Source organism: Haplochromis burtoni, unplaced genomic scaffold (genome assembly GCF_018398535.1).
Source record: "Haplochromis burtoni strain Fernald_Lab_line unplaced genomic scaffold, NCSU_Asbu1 Contig_28, whole genome shotgun sequence".
In the NCBI taxonomy this organism is placed as follows: Eukaryota; Metazoa; Chordata; class Actinopteri; order Cichliformes; family Cichlidae; genus Haplochromis; species Haplochromis burtoni.
In genome coordinates, this window is record NW_024582389.1 from 2,868,734 (window position 1) to 2,877,208 (window position 8,475).

Here is an 8,475-nt window from a genome sequence, read left to right on the forward strand (position 1 = left end):
AGGAATAATTCTTCAGGCTTCTTGGAGGACATCAAAGCTCTTTGGATGTTTCCTGGCTTTTGTTCTGTTCGCTGTCAAAATAGTCCCACACTGCTTCAGTAATATTAAGATTCAAGCTCTGAGGAGGCCAATCCATGACTGATAGTGTTCAGTTGTGTGTTTTACTACCTACTGTGCTTTAGTGCATTGGCAGTGTGTTTGGGAACATTGACATATTAAACATTGAAGCTACTGGAAATGAGACACTTCTAGTCTGCCTTTCAGATACTCTTTATCTGCTGTAGTTTTCAGGCACTTCTTTTTTTGTACTGGACTGAGCAAAGCTCTCAATCTACGGTCGATCTATCCCTACGCTCACCTATGGTCATGAGCTTTGGATAGTGACTGAAAGATCAACATGGAAACAAGCGGAGGAAATTTTTTTTCTGAAGGGTAGCTGGCCTCACCCTTAGAAATAAGGTAAAGAGTTCAGCCATAGTAGAGCCGCTGCTCCTCAACAACGAAAGGAATCAGTTGAGGTGGTCAGTGCATCTGACTAGAATACCTCCTGGGCGCCTTCTGGGTGAGGTGTTTTGGGCATATCCCTCCGGGAGCAGACCCAGGACACACTGGAGATTATATCTCTTGGCTGGCCTGACCCCTTGGTGTTCACCCGTTCACCCGTTCAAACTGAAGGAGATAGCCGGGGAGAGGGAGGTCTGGGCTTCTCTGCCTAGGCTGCTGCCCCAGGGACCCGGCCCCGGATAAGTGGAAGAAGATGGATGGATGGATGTGGACTGGATGAGAATGAGTAAAAAGGAGCCAATGTCCAAAGGAGAACTCAAGACCGCTTTGAATAAATTACAAGAAAGTCTGTGTTTGGCTTATGATGACGTGCCTCTCGCCTCTCTTCCTAGAGGCAAAGTAGACATCCTGCGATCCTAGTAAAGTTGGTAAAAGTTCATGCTAATCATATAACATGGTCTGCTTCAGGAGATGTTCCTATGTTGGAACATCTTGTTGACCAATCACAGTTCAGTACAGGTTTTAGGTGTTCTGCTTTTCACTTCTGAACACTGTCCAGTTTGTGTTCATCTGCATATATTGCAAAAATGATCTTCTTGTCTTCTCTGTTATCGAATTTCTTACACGATCCAATCGTGACATGAGTTTCCAGCTCACAGTCAGGCCTTTTCATTTTATTTCTTTCACTAGCAACAGTCAACCGTTATGATAACCAACTGTGTTGGCCTCGCCAGGGGGGCTTTACTCCAAAACATTCTCTTAAAAGATAATTTTTACTTTAATTAGTTGATGATTAAAATCTCCTGCAGGGGTATAAACTTGAAAGCTCACTCACAGTAATTGTGACAGATTTTATCCCTGATATCTGCAGGGTCTAATAAAGCTAAATCTAGCATCACCCAACAGCAAGATTTCAGCGTTGATCATGGAGTCACACTTTCAGTAAGACAAGGTAACTGGGGAGCTAATGTGATATGATTTTGCTGGCTGATGCATGTAAATTTAGGCAGCAATTTTGATTTTTTAAATTTAGATGTGCAAGTCGTGCCTCGTCATTTTCTGGGGACATTTATAACCTAAAAGCAGCCAAATAAAATCCAAGTGTGCTACCAGAAAAAAGGACATAAGTTCATGGTTGATTTATTTCATGAGTGACAGAGTAATGCACAACTCTCTGGGCAGGAAACAATATGAGATGCAGTCACAGTAGACTGTGGAAACAACACTTGCAGGATCAGGAAAGTCAGGTTTGTTTGTCAGCTTGTTTGGAAGCTGTTGATATATTAACATTTGGTTTATTAGAGACTGAGAAAATTATACAGTGCGCTGAAGGACAGAATAATCAGTAAATACCAAAAGGTCAAACCCTTAATAAGAGGCATGTGTGGGAAATAAATTCTAGAGACTTTGGCCAAAACACGGACCTCTGATCCAGTTTATTACATTACATGCTGATGGTTGAAAATAGATATTAACTTTAATTTAATTAAAATAAATTGAAAAATATAATTTCAAATGTAGTTTAAGATTGGTGAAGCCATCCTCCACACTTACCCATGAATGATAGCTTTATTTATTTTGGGACCATCTATTCATATTTTATAATTATTTTAGTGGCATAAATGGACGACATCATTTGGTTAAACAGTCTCCTGCACAATAAAAAATATTAATGACACTTATGCAATGAAAAAAAAAAAGAAAACGGAAAAGGAAAATTCTTTCAATAAAAGCATTTTTGAATAGTAAAGTCATTTTCAGCACCTCCCTTATTCTCTAAGGTGCTTCCACATTAAAAATCCTAATGTGGAATATTATAAATTTAACAACAGATCATCTTCCTGATGTAACCCTCCCATTTATTGATTTACCAGATGTTATGTTTTTTTTGTATCTGGCCTCAGTTTTAAGCCAGGGATATTTTGTGTATAAAGTAAATAAGGTAGCTAATTGTGCACTAAAATATACATTAGTACATTATTCTTCAAATTAATTATTAATGTCTTCTGTTTATTTAGAAGTTAAAGAAGTGATTCATTACTTGATATTTTAATGGTCAACAAAAAGAGTAATTATATACCACACTATAATCATTATTTCTACATGAACGATTGATCTGTTATTAAAAAGTTCAAATGGAAAAAGGGATTTACATAAAAACAATATTCTACACTCAGTAAAAAACTTTTTTTCCCAGAATGAAAGAACAAATATTCAAAATCTTTTCAAAAATTCAATTTAAAAAGAAAAACAAGTAATTAAATTCTAAAATTGAAGTAAAAATAAAAGATTCCCCACTGCTCCATATCAAATCCATGTATTTTTCTTATTAGCTATTTGATTAGCTAAAGCCACCAGTCACCCTTAATGATGGCTTCAGGACCTTAGTCCTATATAAGGATCATTGTTCTTAAATTCACACGTTTACAGTGTTATCTTTCATCACCAGCAGTGCTGTATATTTAAAATTTCCATGGCTTCAATGTATCTGTTCTGGTTTATTCTTCTATGGAATTTATTTATTTGTTTTTTATATAAAATATTCCTCCTTATCCCACTCCCTATCACCCTCCTACTTTCCCCCCTGACCTTCCTGTTGTCCTCCCTCATTGCTGTTCCCTACTTTCTCCCATTCTTCCTTTCATCTCCGTCCTCCCTTTCCGCCATCAATACTCTCTTTGTCCTGTCTTGCCCCAAAAACTTAAATCATGCAATCCAACTCAGTAGCCAGTACAATAAAATAAAGTGAAATCAACTAAAAATTGAACTCAGAATTGGCTCTTTAGTTTATTTTTTTGATAGATTCTTGCAGCATAACATAATGTACTTTTGCACAAACAAGGACTTTGTAGTTTGTCGCATCAGAATCGCTGCTCTGTGTGTGATGCCGTGTTTACATATCATGTTTCTTCCTCATTGTCTTGAAAGTTGAATGTAACATAGTTTATGAATAACTCGGAGTAGGAGAATCTTCAGTGATGAGATGAAGCAAAACAAAAAGGAAAACTTGAAGCAAAGATGCAACAATTGTAAAGGCTTTTGTTTCTATGCATGTCTCCTCCTGATGTGCTGAAGTGTCTTTCACCATGATATTCAAACACACATATATACATGTTTCTATAAAGGAGCAAATATGTCTCATAGCTAATAATTTCTTTGATCAGTTGGTTCAGTCACAGTCTCCATGAAGCTGAACTACTCTTTTCTCTACTAAAATATAAGTACAGGCATGAGTCCTGAAAACAGTATACCATCACTCACTTTGAAACTGCAAAAAAAAAAATCCTTCATAGTCAGCAGGAACCACTTTCAGTGTTCTTTTTATTTTACATCAAGCTTTAAAAGTTAACAGGCAACTATAGGACAAGAAAAAGGAAAATGATGGTAAGGGTTAATTGAAAACATAACTGACTGCTGGTAGGAGAGACAATGTGACCAAAGTCAGTTTGACATTAAAATCAAACTAAATGTGGATGTTTAGTCACAAGTTGTTTGTCAGTGAACATTCCTGTTGTTAAAGCCTGGTTAAATTTTGTGCAGAGGGCTTTCAAAACTGGGTCATGTCTAAACTTTAGATCATGATGTTCTTTTATTCTGCTGTCCGTACAGTTTAAATCAATTTTCTTTTTACCTTACAGAGATCAGCCTCACCAAAGCCCCACACTTTCTTCTTTGGTGTTATGATAAACTAAATCTGGTTTAAAAAGGCAACCAAACAAACAAATGCACCAAAAACAATACAGCCCAGATAAGCGGAGGAATATTGATGGATGGAAAAAAACAAAACAAAAAATGGCTCAAGTTGTCCAACCTTGTTTTTGGATGACCTCATGAAGATTAAATTGGCTCCAATGGAGCTGGTGAAGTCTGGACATCCACGTCTTCATAGACCGTATCTGGATGGTTAACATCTCCACCCAGCTCAAAAAGGTCAACTACTTCCTGAAGCCCTGTGTGGAAAAATTAACCCTCATGCAGTTAGGACATGGTCCACAGTGCTGTAAAACACAATACAGAGCAGTGCTATTTCACATATTTACTAACTCTTGAACTCTAATTAAGACGGTGGACTTCTTTCTTGTCTGGGGACTTGCAAATATGGCCAAAAGCAGAACAATGCACAGAAGAAAACCAAGTATCTCCTTAGTCTGATTTATTAGTCTCCATAGTTCTTTTTTTAAACAGACAGCATTTTGTGCTGGTGCATTTTGACATATTTCATACAAAATATTGAAGTTAAATTGTGCAGCTGACCAAACCGTACACTGAAAGAGGAATTCTAAATGAAAAAGACTTTAGGGACATGATCAAAGCTTAGTCATAACACACATTTAGGTTTCCATTTCCATGTCTGACCAAAGGTCACAGTCGTGGGCAAAAAGCTGACAGTCTATAAAATTTGAAAAGGTAATTTATTCATACAAAAATCCAAAAATAAAAGTTAAAGCAGTCCGGTGTCCCATTTGAGTACAGAGTAAAAACACACAGTCCAAGGCCAGAGCCCGCTATGCCACAAAGCCGGCTGCACTCCACACATCGATCACTTTAACAGGAATAGCAGATGTCCTCTAAGACCCACCGTCCTGTAAGTGATCACTCCGGCCTCTACAACTCAACTGCCTTTAGGTTGCGGCATATAGGCCCTGGCCTGCACAGAAAGACAAAGTAACACAGCAGTGTTTGTAGTGTTGGCTGTAAGTAGACTAGTGTATCAGTGCAATCAATTACACCCGCCTCCAATTAGTCCAACTTCATTACAGCCACTGGCTCACTGCAAATGTGACACACACACAACCACTCCCAAAACAGTGCAACTTTACACAATAATATGGAGATGAATTAATACAGGCACATTAGTCCACCTTGTTACATAATAGCCACGTATGACACCTAACTTTATCCTCTTTTTAAACTGCACTTTTTTATTAATTAATAAATTTATTTTTTGGCCTGTCGGATAATATATAAAAGTTAACATTTTCAGTATTTTACATGAACACAATTGGTGTAGCATATGCTCTAGTTTTATACAATTTCTGTTTTATTGCATTTATTTAATTTCCGGAAGTGTACATTGTTTGGGGGCGTAACATTTTAGCTTCCCTTGTGGGGAACAAACACAGTCCGAACTCCTTTCTTCAAAAAGCCCGTGGCTAACATGACGGAAAATGGTGAGTGTCTTGTACTGTACATTTGTAAAAACATTGTGTTAATATCTAAAATACTAAAACATAATTTGTTTTTAAGCATGCTTTATTTTATTTATTTATTGTGACGTTATAAGGCACGCTGCATGCTAGCTTTCTAACATACTAATTAGCTAAATACGTTTCCGCAGCAGTACCTATCAACAGGCAGCTAACCTTGAAAGTTGTCTTGTATATATTTGGATGTTGAAATAAGATAGATGAGGTTATTTGACCTAATTAACTTGTAATGTATAATGTTAAATCTTATGCTGTTGAATAAGTTTGTTTTGATAAATATTCGTCGTTTTCTTTCTTACTCACTAATTAGTTTTTAAAGTTAGCTTACATAGCCGTTCTTTTTCTCATTATACTGTATAGTGTACTAAATGTGTACTTGTACTATGTACCAGTGCTTTAATGGGAGAAGGTAATGCACCACTCAATACAGGCCACAGGCTTTTGATGCAGGGTGTCAGCTCTAAATCAATGCACTTGTGCAAGTGACAAGTTTGTCTTTTACTTGGCGTGATGACCAAGTATGGTTAGGAAGTCTGTCACTGTAGGCAAGGCTACAGAGTCTGTGACTTGTTTACTTGTTGTCCTCCACTCAAAATAATTACTTAAATGATCATTAAAAATAATCTTGGAAAGGATTTCCACTTGATTAAATTGCTTTATTTTAGCATCACGTAATTCTGTTATTCCAACTTGATGTACTTGAGTTGGACCAACTTATTTAATTAATGATGAGTCAACGTATTTTCTGCAGTTCAGTCCAACTTAATTTAACTGAGTTGATCTAACCCATTCAAATTACATTAGTCCAGCAAAAGTACTTTATGCTTATAGAAAGTAATTGGTTAACTTAGAATTCTTTTTCATTGTTATTTTAAGTTTTATTTATTTATGTTAATGTTATTCTTTGGAGTGTTCAACAAAGTCTAGAATCTGGTTAACATGAAACAGTAATGGATTTTTAGCAGCTTTCACATAGCTGCACTCCATCCATGCATTTTCTTCCACTCATCCTTATCAGGGTCGTGGGTGGGGGGCTGGACCTTTCCCAGCTGTCATAGGTCGCCAGTCTATCGCAGGGCAAACAAGCAAACATATGGACACATTAGGCTTATCAGTGAACGTAACCCCACTAACATGTCTTTTGACTGTGGATTTGAACTCAGGACCTTCTTGCTGTGAGGCAACAGTGCTAACCACTGTGCCATACTCCATTACAAAAATGAAAAATAAAAATAAAGCAGGAAAAGCTATGATTAGAAAGCTTGATACAAAATGTTATGGTTTTGTCCTTGACAGGTTAAACCACAATAAATAGCAATAGCATGCACGTGGTGTGTGAATGCTTTGCTGCCTCTTATGACCCCAGTGGTTTTCCTGTGGTTTAAATTCTGGCGTGATCTTGTGATAGCGCGAGTCCAGGCCGCTAACCACTCTTACACCGCTAGATTGGATCACGTCATCTCAGCAAATGTTAAGTTGTTGAATTTCATGCAGATTGTAAAAGATGTAATTAAGTTCACCATAGAAACATTAAATTAATTTGTAATTTGAACAAAATAGACTACATCACAATAATGTGTTTTTGCAACATACTGCTAGTAACAAAGTGTAGAAAGATACAATTGGTTCTTTGCTAAGTTGTCTGTTATGTGAGCACACAACACTGGTTCATACCTCGAGTTAGTTGCCTTTTTTAATGCTTGAATGATTCACCACTTATCTGACAATGGTACAAGAACTGGACTAAAAATAACAGAAAAAGCAGCCAATGTCCACAAAAAAATAAATAAAAATAAAGTAAACTTTGAAAAGTGTTGTTGCTATAACCTGCAAAATGTGTCTACTTTGCACCCTCGCCACATTTATACAATTGTCTTTGTAACACTTTATGTGTGAAAACTTCACACGCAGTGATGTACAAAGAGGCTCTCCACACTAGGGCTGTGCGATATGACCAAAATCTCATATCCCGATATAAGACATCTATCGTCCGATAATGATATAAATCACAAAAATGTAACATTTTCTGTAAATTCTGTGAATCAGCTCGACTTGCATGAAGTGTTTCCAGCTGGGCGTCGTGTACCTGGAGTCGAGTGTTTTAACCGATGCATGAAACTATACATCTTTAGACATATGTTGTAATGGCCGCCGTTTCTTTGTGAGTATTTATTACACGGCGTGCTGCGGGGAAAAGCCTGTTCTAACATTTCAGTCTAAGGTTTATTTTTTAGCACCTGACGGCTCTTTTTTGCTTCTCGTCCTTAAAAACTCTGCACACTCTTTTACCTGATTCAGTTTATTTTGAAAAGTCTCAACAGGATCTTGAGCTTTATTGTGAAAGGGTTATGTGGAAGATAAACAAGCGGACACGCGATGGTTTTATCGTCGTTGTTGCTAACGACAACGCATAAAAACAGGTGTTTGTTCGTCCGTAGTGTGGTTATATTAAATATAAGAGAAAGAGAGAACTTTATGAAATGAATATAGCCACTACAGTGACCATCAAAACCATGAAAAAATATTGCTGTAAACAGTTTATTTTGTGACACCACGAAACAAACAATAGCGTAAAATGAAACGATAGATGTTTTTATATCATCATCCGATATATATCGTTTTATCGAACAGCCCTACTCCACACTGTAGGTGTACTTGATGTGGGAGTGTACAATTATCACATTGTCCTATATGGTAGGGCTGCTCAATTAATCGAATTTTAATCACGATTACGATCTGGGCTTTCAACGATCATTAAAAATGA

The 8,475-nt window shown here is 37.0% G+C and overlaps 1 long non-coding RNA gene across 1 annotated transcript in view; it reads left to right on the top strand.

The window, feature by feature from the left end:
* Positions 1 to 5,602: 5,602 nt before the first annotated feature.
* LOC106633096 overlaps positions 5,603 to 8,475 on the top strand; it is a 45,957-nt gene continuing 43,084 nt past the window's right edge. Inside the window, exon 1 of the long non-coding RNA XR_006054208.1 lies at positions 5,603 to 5,675. This is a non-coding gene — a long non-coding RNA (uncharacterized LOC106633096). The remainder of the gene's footprint in view (positions 5,676 to 8,475) is intronic.